The sequence below is a fragment of the Camponotus vicinus genome, unplaced genomic scaffold (assembly GCF_025532165.1).
Source record: "Camponotus vicinus isolate PSW18456_S1 unplaced genomic scaffold, iyCamVici1.0 SCAF_6, whole genome shotgun sequence".
Lineage (NCBI taxonomy): Eukaryota > Metazoa > Arthropoda > Insecta > Hymenoptera > Formicidae > Camponotus > Camponotus vicinus.
This window is the reverse complement of record NW_028141978.1, coordinates 10,236,344-10,263,131: the sequence shown is the minus strand read 5'-3', so window position 1 is coordinate 10,263,131 and position 26,788 is coordinate 10,236,344. Positions and strand designations below refer to the sequence as shown.

General features: G+C 32.5%; 1 long non-coding RNA gene across 4 annotated transcripts in view; it reads left to right on the top strand.

Annotated features, from left to right (window-relative positions):
* The window catches only part of LOC145973048 (uncharacterized), a 94,757-nt gene that overhangs the window by 30,948 nt on the left and 37,021 nt on the right, over window positions 1-26,788 (top strand). The window contains exon 4 of one of the 4 annotated variants that reach the window (XR_014439348.1): window positions 12,639-12,706. The exons of 2 other annotated variants lie outside the window; for them this stretch is intronic. This is a non-coding gene — a long non-coding RNA (uncharacterized LOC145973048). Of the gene's footprint in view, window positions 1-5,499; window positions 5,688-12,638; window positions 12,707-26,788 lie in introns of those variants that run through there. One more of the 4 variants, XR_014439347.1, reaches the window with a different exon arrangement.

Genomic DNA, 26,788 nt, shown 5'->3' with positions numbered 1-26,788 from the left:
TATATCTTATAATATATGAATTGTATTTGTTAAATAATAAAAAGATTAATATATATAATATTATATTTAATATATGTGTATAACATTGTGTAAAGTTTTATAGTACTATAAAAACATAAAAAATAAAAAAAGACATTTATGAGATAACTTATCAGACTAATATGTCCATTTTCATATATATTGTCTAGGATTTTATATTTTATTCAAGATATATTTTTGTTTGTGAAATATATTTGAATGCGCGAATGCCAAGATTTCATACTTCGCTCTAAACGCCGTTTACAATTTAGAATTTTCATAAAACTTTCTTCTGAACTGAATATATTTTAAATTGTATAAACTTCTAAATCATATAAAAAGTGCTTTAAGAATTAAGGGAATTTTAAATCATTTAGTATAGTATCGATTATAAATTGATAGCACATAATTTACTATATACTGGGCTAATTTTATTATATCTCATATCTGTTTTTTATTGATTTTAAATTTTATTTTGATGATTAATTTTTTTAACAGTAATTTTAAAAAAATTTTTCAAATATATGTTTAAAGTATTTAAAATAAAGTATTAATTTTTTAGAGGAAAATTTTTTTATAAGTAACTAGTACTTTTTTGTTACATATAAAATTTCATTAATAAAATATTTTTTTAAACTTTTCGTTATGTACAAGTGGGGATATTGTTTACGTACTTGGCGTATTTTTTTTACCTTTGTGAAATTTTTTTAGTAATAAACACATTTTCGGAAATAAAACATGATAGGATTCAAACTGAGTATAATATCAGATTTATTATGTATGCTATACTGCATCAATACTCTCGGAAAGAGAAAGAGAGAGATTTATCATCCAATATGCCTTGTTTTCTCATAGATAAAACTATCATATTCCTTTATGACGGCGATGTGAGAGATACAGTACAGCACGAACGCACTGTGGAAAATTCCAGTGAATATCGTTCTCGAGAACAGGTAAAAAAATCGCGAGAGAGAGAGAGACAGATGAGAGCACACTCGCTTTGTGCGGCTTTCATGATAAAGTGGACCAGATTATTCTTCCACCATTTGCACTTTCAAATTACGAAATACGTTTATATTTTGAATTTTGGGAGAATGATACGCGAAATATATCACAATATCATTTGCTCCCACTCTTTTCTTAAGTATACTTTGTAATGCGAATTGTGCACCTAAATATTGTAAAAATGTACAAGAAATTCGTCGTTTTGCCAAATGCAACGAATAAAGCATACCGTAGTGAGATGCACAAGCCGATAGAAATAATTTTCCTCGCATTCGTATTTTCCATCGTACCATGCCATTAGATTTAGTTGTAAGCATTCGTGAAAAACGACGTATAGTACACGCTCGCAGCGAACGTAATTGTGTATCTCGACGTATGCTGGCACGTATGCGACGTGTACGTATGTGTGCATACATACATCGACGTGGTGGTTGGCTAATTTATGAAACTTGCATCGATCGCACGGGGCAGTTTGCATTCGCCGGCGTGCAAGAAAACCGGGGATTTCTACTGCCGAAGGAGGATAGTACGGGATGTCGGCTGCCGAAAGGGAGAAAGAGAGAGGAGAGAGAGAGAAAGACGCGAGAGGACAGAGGTGGATCAACGGTAGATGTAGTGCGTCGGATCCGAGAAGCGCACCTGTATAAAAGAGCCGACGATTTTTCAAGCAGATAAAAGTCACGAGTAAAAAATCAACATCACACGCTCCGCGTCACGTCGCGTCGCATCGCGTCGGACCTCGACGAATGGACGGGCGAGATATCTCCGTGCACGCTCTGTGGTGCAGGATTTGCCCATTTCCCCTATTCTCGAGTTTTGTTAAAAATAAAGAAAAATAGGGTAGACGCAGTAGTCACGGTGGACGGACGGAATGAAAATTGTTCCGCCGGTTGCAGTCGACCCTGATGCTTAATACGATTCGAACGACAGTCGCATTCATCTAATCTCGGACACCTCGTGAATCTTGACGTGCGAAACTAGTTTCGATTGATTAACTCTAAAGTGGAACCTACTCTTAATTTACAACAAGAAGTATCGCATTTATTCGCACAAAACTGTTATTCGACACGAAAGACCAAATGTACAAAAGGAAAGCTTTTTAAGTCTTCGTACAGTTTAAGTAGTCTTGTTTTAAAAGTCGCTATTCTCTGCATCATATTAAATGGTCAATATATCAAAATCTATTTTTATATATATTTTATTAAATTTCTTTTACTATAAAAAAGCTTTTTAATTATAAGAGATTATTTAATTTTGTGCTTTATAAAATTATTTTGTAATTATAAAAGAAGATTTTTAATATTTTATAATTTTTATAAAAATTTACCCCCGTTGTGTGGCTCGACAGTACAATTTCATTTATTGTCAAAATAATAATAACTCTCTCTCTTTCTCTTTCTAATAAGGCTAACATTTTTAAATTTTACATCTTTCTTTATTTTCCGCTGTTATACAAATATTTATAAAATATAAGCAAAAAATGGACACATTTAATTAAAATTACAATTATTTATATTATTATGCAAGATATTATAATCTATTTGAATTCGAAATTATTAAGCATACACCATAAATAAAAGTGGCAGAACTAAAATTGTATTAATTCAGAATGATAAACAGAAAATGAATTGTGTGATTGAAAACTCGTACTTTTCTTGTTAAAATTTTCTAAACAGCAAAACTGATTTTATATGTCGATTTGGTGCAATTCTTGCTCGGCGAACCTCGGTTTTATTTAAGAGTACTCTAAACGCGAAGCACTTGTAAGGATAACATCCGTAGGCGGTGCCGCAACCGCAGTGCCACGAAACTTCGGATCTGCGGCTCTCGCAATAATATTCGAGTTTTCAACTCAATAAGCTCTTGATTAAAATGTGCTCTTCGTCGCTCCCCTTTCCCCTTTCCATTGCGAACGCAAACGCGAACGCTCAGAGTAATTTGAAAATGAGACGTGCCTTTGCGGAAAAGTTCTCAATACGATACGCTGGTGTCGTTGGTAGTGGTAGTTGTTACTGTTCTTTTTGCTTTGCCCATCGTTGTTTTCACCTTACTAGTCTAAAAAGTATTCAACGAAAAGTATTCGAGCCTGACTCTAAGAGAGAGAAAGACCCGCGTTCGAATCGCCGTTGTAATTTCACTGACGAATATTAGTCAAGCTTTTTTAATCTCGCGGTAAGAGCAGATATCTTCTTGATAATTCTTTTTTTCTTCGCGACCTCGTCTTTGCTAGAATTTGGAACGTGATGATTAAATGCGTTTTAAAAGGATAAGATATTCCACGCACGAAATAGATCATGTGGGTTGCTACCGGTCGCATTTCCTAATTAACGTGTAGATTGCTACAAATTTAAATTAACGTAATATGTTATATAATTAAATGGATCTCCGGAGAATAATATAATTAAAGAAAGAAAGAGAAAGAGAGAGAGAGGTCCTGTTACTTTTTTACTACATCTAAAAATGGAAATATAAAATGAATATAGAAATGAATAATTTTCACATACACACATTATTTTATCCGCACTTTATGTTCAAATTTGCTGTACCAATCTTCTTAAATTCCACTGCAATTTAACATTTAAGCAAATATAAAAATCATTTTTTTTTAATATGCTTCAACGTCGCAGCATTAAATTAATACGATAAATGTGTATCGAGTATAAAAACTGCAAATACTATTATATTAATTTATAATATAATTAAAACGGGCTAATAATTAAAACGGGTTAATAATTAAAGCGGGCATTTTTTTTAAAACAATGTTAATACCAAGATATACATATATAATATCATTATTAATTGGTATATTATTATTAATTAATTATCAATTCTTCAATTATGATGGACTATTCAAATTAGAGTGGCACATTCGATCGTTACGATGTCTCGAACGTGCTCAACGATCAGTCACGTATGTACATCCGTATCGCATCTGTTATCTAATTAAGATAATTCCTGAAACTAGTGATTGCTAGGTAATTAACAAGTTAACTCCGACAAATTACAGATATCACGTAACGTAGTTTTACGTAAAACTTAATTACAAAAGGGCGTATGCTTTGCAAACATCGTATATGCGCAACATCATAAACACATCGAGAGGTAGAAATAATGCATAATGCTACTCATAATGACCGTAATAATGCGTTCTATTATTCGTGTCTTTTTTTGTTACTTTTAGTACATATATACACACACTGACAAACGCAAAGTATATAATTTAATATGCAGACAAAAATGCGCAATACATACCACAGACTGCGTTTAATGTACATTAAATGCAAAACAAGGTGCGCTGAAATTTTATTGCTCAGCAAAAATTATTTACTCGAGATTATTTAACTTGCAGAATAAAGAATATTTTTCTCTCGAGGGAGTTTGTAAAAATAGCGTTTGTCGTAATACGATTTTAATAAATAAATTATAAGAATTTTTGAATATATGTATAACTTATATGAAACAAAGATATGGACGCGTTTTTTAATTTATTTTATATAATATCTATATATATTCTTGAAAATAGAATTTAGTAAAAAACTCATTAATTTCTAGCACGTAATTATGAAAATAAACGATATTTTAGGTTTTAAACTAAATTATTCTTATTTATTTGTTTCTGTATTTTCTATTGTAAAATAAAATCGATTAAAAGAACATTGATATCGAAACGAAATTGTAATATTGTACGATCGCATTTCTAAATATCATTCTTTCGCAAGTAATAGAGATGGAAAATTATATACATCAAAGATTATTTTAATAATTAGTCAAAAATTAAATTAGCATTAGCTTATTGAAGGTAGCTATGCAATTTAACATGCGATTAAATAAATTTATAATAGATGCAGAACTGATAAATCTTTATTAATCTTTATTCGTTTATCAGAAAAAATATTTTTTATAATAAATTTAATATAATATAAGCACATACTTTAATTACTTATATATAATCACCCATTTTATATATACACACACATATTATATATAGAACACGCACATATTATATATGGAAGGATTATAGAAAATATTTTTCGCGATAAATAAAATATATAGAATGTTCGAAAAGTACATAATCAGAATAAATTTTATTAGATAGAAACACACACACACTGAACTGATAATAAAAAAAAATCAAAGAAGTTAACAATAACATTTCTAATTCAATGATTTTTAATGGTGCAACTAAATAATATATTGAAAATTTTTTCAATTGTCATTTTAATTAATGAGTTTTAATAATTTAGTATTTTTGAATACTAAAATATCTCAAGATATGAATGAAGATTTTAATTTAAATTTTCATTAAAGAATTGAAATCACAGTTATTTAATAATGTACTTGTTTTACTTTGGATTTCTATTCTTTCTGCTATCGTGTACATTAAACTTTCAACGTTGACTGTCTATTTTCCGGCCAACGATTAATTATGTCGCAGCTAACCGCAGCAAATGTCCTATTCATAGTTTCCGTTTTTAGATAAATGGTTTCGCGTTATGATTTTTTTTTCTCACCATTATCCGCGCTTAATGGCTACCGGCACGGGTGACTGGCTTCCAAAAATGCTCCTTAAAGCCGCGGAAGAAATTCTCGTCGGACGGAGACTATCTATCCTCCAGCTTCTCTCAGCCTGTACAAGGTGACTCTTTCCACTTGCGCAAGTCGAAGTCGAAGCGCGGCGCGTGTGTAATAAAATCCCAGTCAATTAACGGTACGTCGCAAGGTAGCATTAATAATCCTGCAAGCTCCGTCGTCTTTTCAGGAATTTCGAGAGAAGGAGATACTAACGGAAGAAGGAATATAGTAACATTTAAAACGCGAGGGAGATAGAATTTTACGAAAATGAGAAGAGAAGAGAAAGGAGCTTACAATACCGGCTTAAGAACTTCCGGCACTCTATGCGTTTGCATTATGCTGTAGGTTTCGTCCATACTTCTTACCAAACATATCTCTGTACAATCAATTATTGCATATTTGTCTCATAAATTAGGTGAATGTGAATTTGTTAATGATTGTCAAACCCGCTATTGATAGAGATTTCTTCTTTTTTTATTTTAGAACAAAATAAATCGAAAGCACAACTATTGAATTTATTTTAATCCGACTTTGAATTATTTAATGAATTAATTAATTGAAAATTACTGTACATGATAACGTAATTTCCTATTTATTTTGGATGATTAAAAATATCGGTTCTAAATATACTGTAAAATTGATGATAAAAAAGAAACGTGCGATTTTTAGTGATTCTATACACGAGCAAATTGTTCGTGTACTCTTCAGTCTTAACCTCATCCTGTATGTCGTGGTTCTTCTCTTCGGACATTCACTATGCAAAAAGTAGTCACGAGTCGTTACTTCCAGTGAACTTCCTCAAACTTTTCCTTACATTCATACATATGTAAAAGTACGCATACGCAAACACAAATACACACGTACCTATTTGCCTCTTGGAGAGACGAGTATCTGCAGCGTCACCGTAGTTTATCAATTCCGGTCCTGTTTCTTAGTAGATAGGACTTTGTATCTTCTCTTAAAAGGCTTACAACTTTTGTTTAGAATTGTCACAAATTTGTTTGTAACATTCTTAGTAAGTTTGATAAGTATATTCTTAGTACGCGAATGATATTTGATTCAGTTTCACAAACTTATATAAGTAAAAGTAAGTTTCTATTTTTGCCAAATATTTGAAGATAGAGAAATCATCAAAGATGTTAAACTTTTTCTGAGTGAAAGAAGAATCCGTTCATTTTCGTAATTTTTTGCAATCAGATAAAATTCATACTACTTCATTTGATAACTAAAATATAATTATTAATTTTTTTACGCAAGCATTAATTTTTCTTTTTTATACAATATGATAAAAAAAGAAACTTAACATGTTCTTCGTCTTCCGCTTGTTAGAAATTCATTTCTAATAATTAATCTTAATTTGCGTAATTAAAATCGCGACTAAAAGCTTTCGCTACAAATAAATAGCCGCGAACTAGAGATATGTGATTTAAATGCGACGTTCTCCGTCCCATATATTCTGGTCCGAATATTTGCGTTATGTTTCGAAAGAGAATTCTTGTGTTCTCGATTCTATAATATATAACGAACCGCGGAATATACGGAACGAACGCAGGTAGCCGGTAGTTGGTTTGGCATCGGAGAATACCGGAGCATACGGACGAATCGCACGCTATGATAAGCGTCGAAAGAGAATTCTTGAGACGTTTGTTGCATAGCGTTTGAGCCGCGCACTCCAATAGTACACAGAGCAATAGGACAAAGAGCCAAACGATGCCATTAAGCTTTCACGCCTGAAAGAAGGAATGTCTGCCATACTCTGTACAAGAATAATAAAGGGAGAGAATGCGTATACTCAGCGAACATGAGCAAATATTCCAAATTAAGCAAGAGACATAAATATGCATCGCAATCAGATACCATAACTTCCATAACAGTTATTAATAAAATTTTTATGAATCTTAAATTTATCTCTCGACATAAGTGGAACGATTCTTGATTACAAAGAATATATCGATTATGCGCAGTATTATATTATTAATCATTTATTATTAATGCATATATGAAAAAGATTTTTTTAAATTAAATCGCGTGCGAAGGTAATATAAACTTATAAAATAATCGTATGATATACAACATTAAAAATAAAGCGTATTATGCCTATTTAATAATGAAACAATAACGTCTTGTAAGAAAATTGATGCGATATTGATGCATAATTAATATTTACACAGTAGAGAAGTTTAACACGTTGTTTACACAAGATGGCAATAAAATAACAAAGCTCCATCCCATAAAAATGTCGAAAGAGAATTGGAAATCACGAGACCACAATAGTAGCAAGAACCATCTCTGCGCCCTTGTTTTCCACTCTCACGAAAGATATGCCACGTCCTCCTTTATTACGCAATTCATTTCCCAGGACGTCAGCATAAATCTAGAAATATGGTACCTGCCAGGCTGTAACCAACATCGCACTGTATATGCTCGCAGGCAAAGAGTCGTTTTTCCGATGTGTATACATTTTATCTACCACTAAACGCTCTCTCTTTCTCGGTTTCTGCTCTGCGAGAAAATTCTCAACTCGCACGCGATACTCGCAGAACTCGCAGACGAATAGAAACGGAAATAAATACCGCTTGAGTGAATATAAAGACTCGTGCATTTCAAATTTTATACGTATTAATTGAATCGTTGGTTATTTCAAAAATGGTATTTATTCATACAAATATAATGAACAAAATATTTCACGCTTTTTATGAATTATACAGAAATATAACACCTCCTAATAATTGCCTAGTTTTCGAAGCAATGATAAGAAGCTCTCGTGCCATATTATTGATGTAATTGTTCAAGCAAATACATTGTTGAGCTACTGAAGAATGTAATGTTGAGTGAACTAATTGGCCACTTGAATAAGTTGGCGCATTACCAATCTTGGAGAAAGCAAAATTAGAAAATATTTCACTAGGATATTGTTTCCGACTAATTAACGATCGATCTCTTTCACGAAAACATTACGAGTTATTAGCAACGCGCCAAGTAATGAAAGCAGAGAGCTGCGAAAGTTAATTGAATAAATAGTTTCTAGTTTGGAGCAATGAGAGTTTCAGAGGGACCTTCTTTTCGACATGTGTATTGCTCACGAAAGTGCGACACTGGATTGGTGAGTGTATCGAGTGTACTATCGAGTCTACATTTGTTTGATTCCCGGTTATTTATGTGACGAAGGACCGTCTTCGAAATGGGTAACGTCGATGCAAAACAACATCAATTAGGGCAGCGACGCGATGTTGATCGCACTCACTCGCTGAAGCGGCGCCCTCGCAAAAACGCTTTAATTAATTCCGCTCACGACGCGCAAGAACTAATGCGGCGGGTTACACAGGCATTACTAAGTATGTGTCGTGTGTCTCCGGGGTGTGTGACACAGTACGTTTCACAGCCATGGGGATTACGTAGGTATTAAAAAAGCGTTTAACCGGTAACAACTGCTTCGCAGTTTCGTTATTTCGATAAAAATATCGTTCTGCACAATTATGCGCTTTTGTTTCGGCCGATCGATGACGCGAGGCAACGCGACGGAAGCAATTTTCGTGATCCTTAGTACAACTCATTACGTTGTTTGGAGTGGCAGTCTTATCTCGATGAAATAATAAACCAGCGCACACAACAGACCTTTGTAAGAAATTTTAATTTTCTTTAAGACTGCGTGCGGCCGTGTGCGAGTAATCCGTGAAAATTAACCGTCAGCTATTTTCTCCCCAGCCGAGGATGTTCATGAAGCAAACTCCAGAATCGCAGATAGAAATAAACGGATATTTAATTATAGTTTGTTTGACATATTTTTATATTTCGCAATATATAAAATTTTCATATAGTATCCTATAAGATATGTTTGATAATTTTTGGGTAAAATATTATTATATTCCAATTTAAATAATCAAAGAAGTGTATAAGGGCAGTAAATATTTACTATGTTTATATAACTAGGTATATTTGTGAATGTGTATAACCGTATAATTAATCGTATAATTAACTGTCAGTCTCTTTATTATAAAAAAGTATGTATGCAGCGTTAAGTTATTATCGCATATGCGATCTCTTTTACTTTGATGTAGGAATGAAAATGATATAATTTTTGTAGGAATAAAAATTTAAAAAAATTTACTGAATTTTCATTTGTAATACTACTTTAGAGATATATTTGGAATGTACATTTGGAAGTGAGTATATAAAGTATAAGTACGCACGATGCGCAAAGTATAATTGAAAATGGAAGAACTGACAAATTTTACTTTTACTGTTGTCCGAAAGCTTGCAAATTAATTCTGTTTTTTCAAATAGCGCAACTCTCGACAGACAGTGACATGGTTGTGTACATGATAGGCGCAAGAGAAATACGCGTAGTCACGAAACTATAGGCGAACAATGGGTGAAAAAACAGATTGTTCATACTTTTCCCGAAATATGGTATACATAAAAATGGATATTTTTTATTTTCGTTGCATATATTTCCATTCATTTTAAAATGAAAAGAAATGTAAACAAGTTTGACAAGAATTTTATAATTTTAGATATTATACGTATGATTTTTTAATTTGAAATTTTTGATTATTCGAATGTTTAGTTTTAAAGTTCTTCAAAGGAAGATGTATCAATGTTTCACATTTTTTCATATTAAGAAAAGAAATCAAATACTTTCGAGTTTATTAAAATATAACTGATCGCTGACTTTATTCGTGTCAAATCAGAAGGAAGGGATGATTATGCTAAGACATGCTATGTACATCACTGAGATGATATGCCATTTATATTGCATAGGTCAATACTGTATGAGTTTCACGTTCGCAATACTGACAATGTCTGTTTTTACGAGAATGTTCCTTTAAAAGTTTTATGACGAAATACACTTTAGTATCATCGAAAATACGAAATAAACGGAGTGTCTTTTTTCAAGCATACATAAACCGTTTTCTATTTCTGTGATTATTTTTAAAACAGAATAATGGAATTACGTTTGCATTACGCTTTTATAGGTAAATTTTAATAGAATTGTACATTAATGGCTTTTATGAGAAACTTCTATTTTTCTAACACATTTCTCTAACAATAAGCAAAACGGCGGTAATCATAAATTTTAAGAAAAATGAGATAACATTAGTAAATATTGTACGCAATATTAAAGTATTTACATCGCATTTATGTAAATAAAATTGTCAAAAAAGTCATATATAAAAATTATTTATTGAAGCAAATAATGCGAAAAATTTAAGATAATTAATTAAAGCATTCAGTTATCCGTGAAATTGGAATATTTCTTCGGAAAAGAGATAATTAGAATGTGAAAGAACATGAATGATGAAAAGTATAAACTGCTTATAATCTTTGTACTGTTACTAGTATAATATATCGCGTGTTTTTACGAAATATATTTATTACTTATATAACTGATCGGCACAGGAAAAGTTATTATTTTCTTGCTTGGTCCACAATAATCGTAGAACATATGAGAGTTGTTTACGTATCGCCGGAAGGATCGATCCCATGCGAACGTCCTTCTTTAAAAGTTTTATAGTAAGAGACTCCCCGGCGCCACGCTCCATTGCTCCATATTGGAAGAGATAGGAAAAAAGCTCCTTTACGTTGCCGCTCGAATTGTTTGCTCGTGTACGCTAAATTAAACGTCAAGGACTAGGTACATCTAGATACTATCAGTTGTAAACCGCAAATGTTTGTATCCGCTAACAGACTTCTGCTCCAATTTCTGCTCCAAACTTAACCAATTCAGCCTTTCGTAAAGATATGTCCCGAGCAACTTTGCCAGAATTAAGAAGTATTATCAGTTTGGAAATTTTAAAAAGTTTAGCTTATCATTCTGCTAAGTTTTACGTATCTATTAAAAATGACGGAACAGTCGTATGATATTCTTTTTCAAACTAATTTCCAAACGTATTTTGATAATTATATGTTACTTTGAAGATTGCAGTGAAAAAATACGGGCACGTAACACAATTTTCAGACATGCGCGAATCGAAATTAAGCACGCAATTTTGCATTTTACAAATACGAATGTTCTAATTGGACAATTTGATTTAATGAAGTCATATGGTTATGTCGGAATATTTCACTGTAAACTGGTAGCGATTTTAATTGGCAATTTTCCTCTCGCCACAGTAATGAGAACTCTATGTATATATATATTTTATACAAATATTTTTGCAACATTTTACGAAAAAAATAATTTTCCTATATTTTATATAATAATCCATCTTTTTCTCTATAAATACTTCTTTGATTAGTGTATTGAAATACATTTTTGAATACGTTTTACTACTAATAGTTTACATTATATAAAAATGTATGCATATATATATATTTTTTTTCTAAAACTATTCATTCATAACTTAATACTTGAGTTATCATGAATAGCGCAGTGTCCATTTAGAAGTAGACATTTAAAAATAGCCGCGATAGCAGCTTGACGACAGGAGACTGTTAGACTGTCAACCCGGCAGCACTAATGATGTGACCAGTTAAAGGGGCAAGTACCAAAAGTTTTGTCTTTCGGGATAAGGCAGCTTAAAACTTGGGATAATAATGACAGCCGTGATGGCGGATGTATCTCTTTTGACACGAATGAAAGGACTCGTATCAGACGTGCGTTTTCTCATATTCATTGTCACATATATAAAATTATATTGTTTTAAAAAATTATTTCATACAAATGTTAAAAATAAAAAAATATATAAAACGTTAATCCATTAAATCTATAAATGTTGTTAATTTATAGTAATATATAATCTATAAATCTTTATCATTTATTAATAGATCTATGAATAAATTTTTCTTGAATAGATTTTGATGTACTTATATGAATGTTAAATGTGATAAGACTAAAAAATTTCTATAAATTAGAGAAATAAATAAGATACAAAATTAGATGACAGAATTTATCATTATGTGAGCAAAATTGAGCACACCTATATATCAGATTATATATGTAAAATATTATGATCGAATGGGAGGTGTAACAAATTATTTAAAGAAGTGATAGTGGAATAACCATTATGACATTGCAATCGTGAATTTTTTTGCAAACGCAGCGCATGACGAATAGGTTGGATGGATTTACGGGTGGATTTGCCAGTGGGAGGGAAACTGGAAAAACAAGAAAGCTGTCGGAATTTTCGTAAACTCTCGACTCGGCTATGGACCGCCACGAAGTGGCTGAGCGTGGAGGCGACATCGCGAATCTTATTAAATTCCGGAACGCGGTCTTCCAGCTGTTTCGCAATACCTTTCCTCAACAAGAAAGTCGAAATGCAATGAGATATAAAAATAAAAGAATAAGAAATATATATACATATATATATAAAATTTACTTACACAGGAAACATTATATCACATCGATATGTAATGGAGATATAAAAACAAATATTTGTTTATACAACACATTTTATATTATTTTATTAATTCCGATTCTTAATTTACTCATATATTTAAAAACAAGAATTATTATAGGCTCGCCTGCGCATTAAATTTTTTCCCAATATTGAAAATATGTTAAATATACAATGTAAATATACAATTAAGCCAATAATAAGATATAAATTATACGAAATAATTATGACACTAATCTATGAACTTAGATATATATTTAATCTGATGAAATTCATTAGATGCATATATTCAATGATACAAGAACGGATTATTTTAAAAAAGTTCAAATTAATAAAAAGATGTCACATGTTATAATCTTATTATAATTTATTAAATATGAAATATACGTACACAAATGAAACAACACAAACGTGAAGAGAAAGAGAATGAGAGAGAATAATATATATTTCAAATTTTTATACTTCTTAGGAAAAAATATAAAAGAATATTTTTGATAGCTTAAATATTTTGTCTTATTTTTAATTTTCTGATTTTACACTGTATACTATTTGACACACACACGGCACAGATTGTACGGCTTCGACAGAGTGGCCGCAGGCGTACCCTTAACAGCTACATTACACAGGCCGAGCCAATGATTAATCAAACACTCCGATGTGCAACGTAGTAACAATGCATGGCTCGCCGCCCGGGTGCTATTAGATGTAGGGGTTGCGGTCGTACGGTTAACCTGTGATTAACCATGTACTCGAGATAAACATGGGCTCATCGGTCCCACGACCAACTTCAAGACGGCTCTCACCATTGAATTCTCGACAAATTAAAGGCAGCTCGATTCCGACATCACCCGTTCAGATACAATGATTAATAAGGTACTACAATTTAAAGCAACAAGGCACGAGTGACAGTATTGTGGTCATTATTAATATAGCATTATTGCGATGATTTCAATGAAACTAGATTAATTTCAACCTTAGTTTATCCGATTGGTCGCCTCTTTTTGCAATTAGATTTAAAATCAAATTATTTAATAAATTTATGCCTATTTACGTAGATATGTTTGTATGTCATAATTAATTTTTAATATAATTAGCATAAAAAGAGATTTGTCGAAGCGGAATGATAATAAATTGATAATAAAGAAATATATATGTGCCTTTGTGCATCGCATATGCTGATAATACTTGTCATCATTCACGTTATATCTAGCAAATTAATATCCAGCTTTGAAAAATGAGACAGATAAATTTCGCAATAGTGCTTAGAACTTGCACGCAAGTCTTCTAGGATAGTTTAACAACGCGTAGACATTTATGCTCGATGTCTGGTCCTTCAAACGAGCGGCGACAGCATCTCGTTCGGCAGTGTCGATATATCTCATTTATCATCGTACACAACGGAAGTTTTTATTACTCCCGATATAACAGGAGCTTCATAGGGGAGCGAAGAGCTAAGAAGGATTGTGAAAAGGAAATGGAGCGAGATGAGAAAAACAAAGCGGCGCGTCCGTTATTTTTTAATAAAACTTGCCCCGGCCGTTTTTCCGCTCCCGCTTTTCGTCGGGCGGAAGTTCGTTAGATTCAGCCAGCCTCAATTTTATAAAAACTCGTTAAAGAAAGAGGTCGAAGCCCAGGAATGTGCGAGAGGAGAGAAAAGCATTCGCTTACGGTTGGCGAGCGGTCGCGTAGGAAGAACGTTGCCAACTCGGTCGCAAACAAGCTGCATCGTTATCGTCAATTACACCGGCGGACTTGCCGATGAGTTGGTGAAGTAAATTTATTAACCTCTTACGAACAAAATTATTTTCCTACTAAGAAGGAATGCTGACTTTGTTTATTGAAACTGGAGTAGTAATTAGAAACTAATATATTTTTTTATTTTTTTAGCCATTATAATTTTTATATAAAAAATTAAGTTAGAGGTTGCGCTATTTGATGAAACAAATAAGAATGTTGCGTTTCCTGTAAAATATGTTAAAATTGTTTTAATGAAAATAGAGATTCAAAAGTTGTATAATTTACATAATAATTTATAAAATAAAATTTTTCATATTCGATATCTAAAGATAATTTTCAACATTGTTAGAAAAGTAACTTTTGAATCCTTTTAATAATATATCATTAAAAAACTTTTTATAAACTCGAAAAATTTTAATATGAACTTTCTTCTCTTTCTTATTTGAGCACATCTGTTTTTTTAGATAAATGTATGAGAGCCATGGAATTTGATGGATGACTAGATACCAATAAATGTTGTCATCACGATTTTAAATATATAATCTGTGTCCCGCATGATGGGATTTTTCTTGTTGACTGCTAGAAAGAATAAATTGCTGACCACATCTAAAATAATTTTATCGGAAAATTTTTTCGTGCAAGTATTCAGTTAGTGTTCGTTTAAATCATGCCAGGAGGAATTGTTATTGATTGAAGAAAGAGACATTTGTTTTATGGTTGGCATATATTTACTCTGAATTTGCGAAGCGTTACATAAAATTCGAGGGAATTGAAGACACACTGCCGCTCGTAAAAAAAAAACGGTTCGCTTTTGCCTCTTTATATCGGGGAGCGAGGGAAATCACCATAATGTTATTCTTACGTTCCTTCCTTGAAAGACAGCGATAGTCGGAATGGAAATACAGCGAATCCGTTACTTACAAGGAACCGCCGCTTCATATTTTTCCGTTCGCAGATTTGTCATTGGTTCCTTAGGGTATGGCCTCGCGGAACGAAGAAAAACTCGTGTAAATATCTTACGGGGAGACGAATGGTTTTCCGCCACGTTTGAAACTAATATACGAATTGCGCATGGTTTGATTTATGACTACGGTAATGCGCGAAATATGAAGAAAGACCCGACACTCATGTTTCCACAATCGTTTCTGCCGTAAGTTTTTCAGGAAGTTACGAATTTTATTAACGCAATGCAGCTGGTTCTGACTTTCTTTGCTCTGAGACTTTGATAAGAGAAGCCAGAATATGTGTATGAAAAATAATAATAAATTCAAGATGCAAAAGTCGCTCATTTGATAGTTGTAAATTTAAAAAATCGATTTCTTCCTAGTTAAGGTTTTATGAAATACTATTAACATGACAATTTTTTATTTTTAAATGTTAATATTTTGACAAGATTAGATCTTATTAAATTATTATAATAATATATAAATAATTAAATATCATTATATATTTTTTCTGCCGTTGATATTGCTAAAATTTAATTTCAATTTTTTAACAAAGAGCTTGTTATATTAACAAAAATCTAATCAGGTCACTCTTCATTTCTATAGACGCTTTTATAAATCCCGTGTAATTGTTATAATTATGCATACATGTATATGCATATCTTTATCTGCAATTTATGATCTTGCAATGGTATGCAATGCCGACATTTGTGAATCGTTTAAAAGACAAACTACTACGAATGTGTGTAAGCGATAAATCTCATGCCTATAGTCGAAATTAGAAGCAAAGTTGTGTGCATTTGTTAGCCAACAATGCCTTTCTCGTCCTGGATGCAGGCCATGATTCCAAATTCGTAACATCCGGTAAAACCGGCCCATGAATGCCATGCTTATGGCTCAATTAATTTCAATGACCTGCAGGTGACACAGGCTACTTCGATAACAATGCTGGCCATCCCGCGTGTCCATCCGCGATTGTAATAGTGACGGTCGGCTGACCGTTGCCATTGCGCGTACAAAAACAAGACGAATAGACCGGCTATCTAGAGCAGATAGCCATTGAATGGATCCGCTTGATCTACGACTCCGAAAACCGTGCACGAATGTATCTGTCTGCAAAAAGTCCTCACCTATTGAAACCGGCATGAAGTCTTGGTTCTTTTGATTTTCATGAGCCCAATTAATAGATTCATCGATGAGTCTTGCGTCGTTGATGAATATTGCAGAGCGATATTTATATAGAAGGTTTATATATGTATTTTTTACATTTGATAGAGATATCATTATATGTTTGAAAAATTCATCTCATTGAAATACGTGAAGCTAAGTGATATCGCAACGATTGACGCGAATTAATATGTGTCGTCATAACGCAGTATTTTATCGTAGTTGCATTACAAATATTGGGATACGATACGTCTGCTTGGAAAATATCATGAATCATGTTATAATGGATGAAGGATCGAGCTTGCATGCGAATGACACGGATTCAAATGTCAGCTATCAAATACATGCGGAAGCCATATTTTTCTACAAGCCGAATCAATATCTTCCCGAAAAATTCTCTTGGCTACCATGTACAGTTTCTCTCAAAAAGAAACTCTTTTACAGAGATGAAAATATTTTAAATATTATAATTTTTATAATAATTTTTATAATATTTTTATAATTTTTATAAAGAATCTTCTAATGTATAAAAAGTGTTATAGAATGAGATAGAATCTATAATGATAAGACCTAATTTTCTAATAAAAATATTTTAGATAATTATAATATATATTATAGCTAATATATATAACTAATGAAGCTAGAGATATTTTTGAGATGCATTTTAAGTATTATTGTATTTTAAGATGCCTCGTAATATTGCGTTTAATTTATTGCCTTTTCGTTAAGAAGAAAATTTTAATTTTAATTTTAATTTCAACACTACCTCTCGGCAACTATTATAATCGCGTAAATATTTTTAATAAAGCACAATCTGTTTTAGTCCAATATTTTCTCAATACTCACGATAAGTATCCTTGTATAAAAGACGAATGTTCGCGATACTGTCGTCGGATTCCGACACGCAATCAGCTAATTGAACCGTAAGAGAAATTCGTCCGGGTTTGTTACGCGAACGAACGACCTTGGCGCTCTAATTCGTAACCTGGGCATGCCAAGTGAATGCAAATTTATAGCGCGGCGAGAAGTTTCGGAGAAACGGCAGGTCTTAGGGTTGGTGAGCCGCAGCGTAGGGTTGATGGTCAAAGCTTGTATTAATTACAACTGTCAGGCAACCGAGCGCACCGCCGACTGGAGTAGAACCGTGCCAGCACTGACTTTGTTCCTTCCGGATCGCGTTAGCGACACGCAGCGATTCTCAATTCTAGGCTATGGCGCGATTAATCTTGGAATACGTGATCCGACAATAAAATGCCCCAAACATGGAAACAGAAGATAAATTTCGTGAAACTTAATTCTGCCAAAGAATTCCCAAGTAATGTCGTATATATATTATGACACATTTCGTTAGATGCATAGAATTTTTATATTTACGCAATGTATATAAAATACTCCGATTATTGTTATGTAAAATAGATAAAAAAATTAATCTTGATATTATAATATGAAAAAGTAATATGAAAACATATTCAGACATCTCTTACTTATATATTTTAATTTATTCGTATATCATTGTCATACATTTTATCTGAAAATATTTCACATTATCAATGAAACGACATTTGTCGATACTAGGAGATATTCTCATGAAAATGACAAAACGAAGCAACAGTCGATGGTCTCTAGTGGCGACAGTAGTGTTTTCGCACTTGAAGCACATATATCAATCTTCGGCAAGAAGACATTGCTGTCTGAACCAGTAGCCGGGCACGAAGAATCGATCATTTTAGGGGAGGTATCAATCTACCACAAACAGCATAAAGTAAATCAACTGTTTCATTTGTGTGTTGATTACTTTAACTTTGTGCTATGATAAAATATCATATATATCATACGTACAAAATCCCAACCATCTTCGCAATTTATTTCAAAGTTCTTTTTAATAATTTTTCAAAACATTTATACAATTTAACAAATACTTCTTATGAGATCCATTTTTTGTTATAACAAAAAATTAATCTAATGTATCTCATCATTATATGTGCTAAACTGTATTAATTATAGATATTAATAGTTTTTAAAAAAGTATATCTACTTAAACCGTTTGTAAAAATTGTGTGTGTATATAGCTATTATTATTGAATTAATATTAAACTATTAAATGATTTATCATTTACAATCACCATATTTATTCTCATATTTTAGCACAGTATATAAGCAGGTCTAAACAATCTCTAAACAGAATATAAAGCTGTATACGTATATCTTTGCCATGGATGTCTTAATGAGGCATTATATTATTACATGGTTTCTTGATTTCTTGCTCGTGCTATATACTTGCATAAATATGCGCAGTACACGCGAATCCTTGTTTCCTTGTTCCTGTCGGATATGCGCAAGACGACGTCGCAAGGCAAACTTCGGGCTTGTAACTTCATTGCACCAGCCGTGTCGACCCGAAGTTCCGTGTGCATAACACGGATAATATATAGAAGACTGCGTAGTCTTCCGAGGAATGACGTGCGTGCGCTATACGATTCATGATGTAAATTATTACATAGGGAAACTTGAAGCAGTTTAGCCTAAAAGAGAATATGCACAAAGAGCCATATTCCTGTCATCGATATCTTTCAAAAATTTATGAAATAAATCGAACGTGTGTGATAATATATTGAATTTATTATCATGCAAATATTACAGAAAATATTAGCCTTCAATTTATTTTTGTTCTTGATTAATTATAATTTTCAGCTCAAATATATTTATGCATATTTTTTCGCTGTATGCATAATTACTAGACATCTTCTCAACGTCACATTGGCACTGCGTCGTTTTTCTCTTCCTCGCGTCAAGTTAAATCTTATTATCTTACGATAGATCGATCCAACTTTTGGGTACCGGCAATACGTCTTCGTATCAAAATACTTTTGTTCAGGGTGACCTCTTTTCCCATCAGCGGCCTCCCGACCTCGGAACTTGACTTTTTTCGCATCTACGATCCCTCACCTACGCGCGGACGTGTGTTCTGGGAAGCACTTGGGTTTGATGCATGGAGCTACTTCGCAACGTCGCCGAGAAATTCGACTTTATCAAGCGGTCGGAGCGCAGCGACCGATTGTCGACATGGAAATTTGAATGTGATGAACTTTGCCGGGAAGCGATAGCCCCCATCGAAGACGGGGGTGTAGAGAAGGAGACGGGAAAGCTATTTGCTTTTGATCTCGCGTTAGAGCGAGCCGCTTTACGACGACGAGGCACTCGAGCGACAGAAGCGCGGCGGAAAGATAGGTCGGGCAAAGTGTGCTTCAAGAAACTGGAAAAACGAGATCGTAATAACGCCATGGTAGTTCAGCGTGCGATAAAAATTTTTTCTCACTCGCAGTATGTTTTCTTCCCCGAGAAGAATCTGCATTTATCATCACTGTTCTTACGCGCATGTAAATTACAATTGTTCGATTCCTTTATTGTTTTCTGAATGAATTGCACTTATAAGAGACTATATATTGTACACTTGATTGAATATTGAAAAAATGGCTCTAGAATGTTAATGATAGAAATACTGAACATGTAATCTTTATAGAAAATCGTATTATTCAAGCAATGCATGCAACACGTAATTCAAAATACAGATATATAGATGTGTCAACATGTACACGTATGTATTTAATGCGACAGAATGTCTATTTATGCGTGCCTGGAGGAAGATTCGTGCGAGACAGAGCAACGCGTGCACTTTCGGTGCAGCTTAAGGGCTAATAAGCACGCGAGACATATGGCACAGAAGTTCCTAATTGGAGAATCTTGTAATGCTGTCCATTGCATTTATGCGCTCGATAAACCACAAGTCTCCAGAATTCATCAAAACTCAGAAACAGCAGTTTGCGCGTTCATTAGATTACAGCACAGCTTATTAGCTAATGCATATAGAGAAATTTAAAAGATGAAAAAATATCTGTGATGTTTAGTATTTCAGATATGAATATTTATTGAGAATGTCTGAGGAAACGTACATAAACGATAAATAAATTACATGAAAACTATGAAACATACTGAATAAAATTTAATAAATCCATGTATATATATATATATATATATATATATATATTGAAAGTTATTTAGATACTTTAAATAATTTTTATCCTATAAAAATTAAAAGCGCAATATCGTACAATTAATTAAAATATATATAATATAATTTAATAGTAAGATTTCTAATAAAATTATATAAAACACGATTTTTTTAACAAGAGAAAACAAAATAATACTGTCATATTTGATAATATATTAGCTTTTAAAATTTAAATTGATTTTATTAAAAAATATTTTCAAGCGGTACACGTAATCGAAATCAAATTAATTGAAGCTACGTGAACGCAAGACAATATTTTTGATATTTTTATTATGCAGAAATATGCGCAACACCGAGATAAATTATTTTACTGACTGATCGAGCTAGACTGACTCTCTGTTTGCGCGTTCATGAAAATCGTTCATATAAATTAGTTTCATTTATAAAGCTCCGAAGCGCCATTCGTGATCTTGCAGAACAAGGCGAGTTTTACGAGCGTATACCAAACCACGGTGATTAACGATTGTCTCGGCCGAGAGGGAACATTAATTTTGATTTCGCGTGTCGAATTGTAACGCGTATTTATTTTTCGATAATTGTTGCATCATTTTGTTCTATTCGCACAGAAACATGTCATATTGATCGCATTTTTGAATCGATAAAACCTTTTTTCGTATGATTCATCTTTTCGTCATTTTTGTTTAAATAATTTTACTCTCCACATTTACATGCATGCTTCAAAAATAAATAGCGATCGAACTGTCGCACATTAGTTAATTTCTTGCGCTTGTACAGATAGCATTGTTGTATAGATAATAATCTATCAAAGTGTAACGACATTCTATTCCGCATAAAGCGATATCATGATTTCATATTATTATGCAACCCCAGGGATAATAACTCGCGGTATGACATACATAGCCCGACATACATATCGTACGATGTCCTTGTCATTTGGCATGTGAGTTAGCGCACGGATTTGAGACAATTGAGAAGTTACTTTTTTCAACATCTATCTTCAATTCTTTACTGAAAAAAATATTAATAAAAGATGTTATGCTTGATATTTGAATAAGAAATTAAAATATTGGTTTACTTAATAAATTAAAAACCTTATATGTGCTTATAAAAACTCTTTTGTTTCTTCTGTATATTCGAAAATGGTGAGTTATTGAATTATTTCGTGTATTTCTGAGTTAAAAAAATAATTGTCATAATTTGCAAAACATAATCCATTATTTTTCCTAAATGTTCCCCAGAGAAATTTAAATATATATATATATATAATATACAGGGTGGCCCATTTTAATCCATCCAGTCGAATATCTCGAAAACCAAGCCCGGGAGAGAAAAATGTTTCAGACAAAAGTTGTATGGTTTCGAGGGGGCCATAAGATGGTACCATTGGTTTGACCTTGAAGAGTCATTTGAAAGTCACGTGAAGATCACTTCAATTTTTTTAAATGGAACACCCTATATATTTTTGCACATTCTTGTAGCTTATCTCGAGAGCTTTCCAAAACACTATAATTAAGTACCTTTTCGTTAAGTACTTTTTGAGTTATGAGGCTTGAAATAATTTCTTAATTTTACATAAACCGTAAAATATCTTGTAAAATATTCATTTTTCGATTATCTTACCTTAATACTTTTACGTACAAAATAATGAGAGGAATCAATTGGTGTAAAGAAAACACATAGTTGGTTTGAAGAAAAAATATGGAATTGTTAATTGCAAATTACATATTTTTTCTTCAAAACAACTATGTGTTTTCTTTACACCAATTGATTCCTCTCATTATTTTGTACATAAAAGTATTAAGGTAAGATAATCGAAAAATGAATATTTTACAAGATATTTTACGGTTTATGTAAAATTAAGAAATTATTTCAAGCCTCATAACTCAAAAAGTACTTAACGAAAAGGTACTTAATTATAGTGTTTTGGAAAGCTCTCGAGATAAGCTACAAGAATGTGCAAAAATATATAGGGTGTTCCATTTAAAAAAATTGAAGTGATCTTCACGTGACTTTCAAATAACTTTTCAAGGTCAAACCAATGGTACCATCTTATGGCCCCCTCGAAACCATACAACTTTTGTCTGAAATATTTTTGTTTGCTGGGCTTAGTTTTTGAGATATTTTACTGTCCAAGTTAAAATGGGACACCCTGTACGTATATAGTCAGATATAATCTTTTATCAAACTCGTTCTCAACTGAATGATTCAAGTTCAAATTATTATGCAAGAAGATAATGTAACTATACCTCTCATTGATTGCATACATAGTAGTTATTATCATAGAAGGATCACTATCGGCTCGAGTATGCATCCTCGCGCTGATATAGGTACACGTTGCGCCGGGACTAATGAATCGCTTGGGACTTTAGGGGTAACGAGCAGCCAGCCGATCTATCTTGCCGTTATTCGATGTCAAACACTGTAATCTTCCAGGATTAATCGACTTTGGTCATATTTATACACCTGCGGGGGTGCGCGGTGAGAATTTACGCGTCTGCCACGTTAAATCCTTCAATATTGGCCAACTTGAACGATCACAGTAGGCAGATCAAGTTCTTGATAACCTCTATAGTTGGCCTGTTTGATCTACTTTAATATATGACTTTTTTTATTTTTGCGAATTATAAAAGACTTGAAAAGTTTCCGAATATAAGAAAATGTGATATAAGTATTTTAATGTATTTTCTAATATTTAAGATTTTTTAATTTAACTCTCATTGTAGCATTTTAAGGAAATATAAAATATTTTTGCTACAATTAAAATAAGAAAGACTTTCGCTCGGGAAAATTGGAAAAAAGTTATGTCTCATTATTATTTATTATTTCTCCATTATTTGTTATTTATTCATTATTTGTTATTTACTCATTATTTGTTACTTATTATTTTTGTAAATTATATATTTTAAGAAAATATAAAGCAAATTTGAAATTTGAAGAAAGAATATATTTTATGTTATAAAAAATTTAATATTTAATATTTAATATTTGATATTGAATATTTAATATTTAAATATGTAATATTTAATAGTTAAATATATTTTTTTAAATTTAATTTAATATTTAATATTTAAAAATGTTATTATATGAATCATATATGGTTAAAAAATTATTTGGTTCTCTTATAAGAAAGAAAAGCAAAGATTATTTTCTCTGAAATATATAAACATAATATTACAGAAAAGTGTTGAGAGAATAAAAAATCTTAAGAATAGTTGTATTATAACGCAGTTTGTATAAATAATTTTGCGAAATTTTTCACTTTTATATTCGATGTTTTTCCTTTTCCTTGTCAAATATTATTATACAATCTTTTAATTTCTTCTGTTTCTCTTCATGTTTTTTTTTTCTATTTCTGTTCAGATTATAAAAAATTGCGATATTATCACACTACAGCAACTTACATTTAGCTAGATTATTTTTAAGATTGTTCGGGAAGTCAATTTTCAGGAAAACAGGTTTTCAAGTGTTTTGAATGGATCACTTTATATAGAAGGGTTGTTTTATCTACATCATCAATCACCGCACATGCAGTGGATAACCCTTTCAGATTTATCGTTTTCATTGCGCATTTCATTATAGCTAAGCTGGAATCGCCGTAAGAAAATTACGGAATGAAAATATTGTATCTAAGTTTGATCGAGAAGGATCGAGGGTGCGCTTAGCCGGTTACAACGAGGATAGTAGTGATATTGGTGGTAGTGACACATCGAGGGTGCGAATCTCCCTATAGGTTTGTATGGTTGTCGAGATTATTTCATTCTCCATCTTCTTCCTCCATCCTTTTCTATGTAAAGTAATACACTTCGATATCAGATATTCCTGATGCATAAAACTACATATCAACCGCCGCAATAAGAAAACCGCTGCAATTGGATTTAATATGACATGTACCCTGTTATTGCCGATGCAATCTCACGTTTCTCTCAACCTCCTACTTTTCACCCTTCGTTCGACCTTTTCCCATTGCACTCAACGGCTCTCAACCCGTCCTCTTTTCTTTTCCTAGCCGTGCACGGGGATATACCTATGCGTATTGTGTGTTATATAGATGTCGTGTGAATTTTACAAAGTTGGTCTTGCTTCGTTTCATCCGATTTACGTTTTCTTCGCAGAATAACGCGTTATCGCGCTGAATTTTAATATCGTTCCATGAATCCAACCATTTTAATAACGACTGGTGATTATTTCGCATGTAACAACGATTTGCATGACCGCCCAAGTTGTATTTTCGATAAAATGCTCGATATTCGATAAAGAGAACTCAAGTCAAGTCAGATTTTATTCGATTTGAAACATATATATGAAAAACGTACAAATATATATTCGCGATATTTAGAAATATTTTGATCATCGTTAAAGTTTATAAAGATTTTAGCGTAATAGATTTGCAATTTCAATACCTTTACTGAGAGATGGACTTGTAATAACGCCCGTCCATTTGCGTATCATGTTCCCGTGAATTTATAGAATATTAATGACATCGTGTTTCTGGTGATTACTAGTATGCGCGCGGCATGACGTATATAATTCGAAAACGCTTTCAGATATATTTCAATATTAATGGCCGATATTGCAAGTTCGCTTGCAATACTGCTCCTAAAAATGAGTGATTCCGCGGTTGCGCGGCGAGTTCGATATCAAAACATATCTCAATCGCTGCCTATTTATTTCATTGTGGAGGAATGCGCGTACACAGGACCAACGCGGAATGTCAATGAAGTCGTATATCATTGCCAATCTAGGCTAATAACAATCTATCCATACACACTACCGATCGACTCATTTCGCTAAGCCGCTGTAAATTAGGCTATTAAATTCGTATTGGCCTGCGGCGATCGTTCGTCCAGGCCTTGTTGTTGCCAGTAAATCGCCGAATAGCCGGACGAAAAGACCAACGTGGATTCCATATAATCGTACACAGCGCCGCGAAACTCGCCGCATTGTAGTCCGCCACTCGAGCGTTTTACATATTTTGATTGTTCACATACATATAAGCATACGCGCACATCCATATGCGCGCGCGCGCGCGCACGCGAGAATCTCGCGCGCGGGCATAGAATCTCGGGTTCAGGTATAGAATGGAAAATGCGCATTATATTATTGAACATGCCGCTATTGTCGCATTCATGCATAACGATCGCAGTTCGTCGCTTTTTGCAGCCGAATCTGATGAAGCTTATCAATATATTTTCTCACCAAAATAGATCTATAAGACGCTTCAAACTCATCAATTATTAAATTTATGATACTTTTAATGACCGCTATTTTAGATTGCTAACCAAACGATATTTTATGCAAAATCATCATTCTTTCAACGTCTTTTTATTCCCAATTTTTTATAAATTATTAATAAATGACCGAATTTATATGCTGTTCGTAATATATTAAACATCTAATTGTTGAGACGCACATGTGACACGTGATACAATTTTAAATTATTTTTGTTCAAAAATATAAGACTGGCTTTAGATAGTAATATCTCAAATTAAAATAATTTTATCTTTTTTTCTAATTTATTCTTCAATATCTAAAATATAAGTTAATTTTGGAATATAAAATATAAGTTAATTTTGGAACAGTATAAAGATGGACAGGTTAAATGATCGGTCGCTTCGAAAACGATAACTGTCCATCAAAAAAGCGATGCAATTCGCGATATAAGGTTATTAAGATTTTATTTTATCATAGAACATGGATATTTTTCAACATTGTTGATTTATTATTATTGTAATATTCTACAATATATCGTAGTAATATACAAGTATGTTTGTGAAGTTTTATTTTTCGATTGATTATAAATTAGTTTTTTATTTCAAATATTTTACGGATATGTTATCAGTCATGATTATTTTGTCTGGCATGAGTAATATTGCTTCAGTTTAAATCGTTGAAGATTTTGCCGTATAATATCCTATATAATCCTAGAGAATGATATGATATACAATTTTATAGATAGAATACACAGGAATACACAG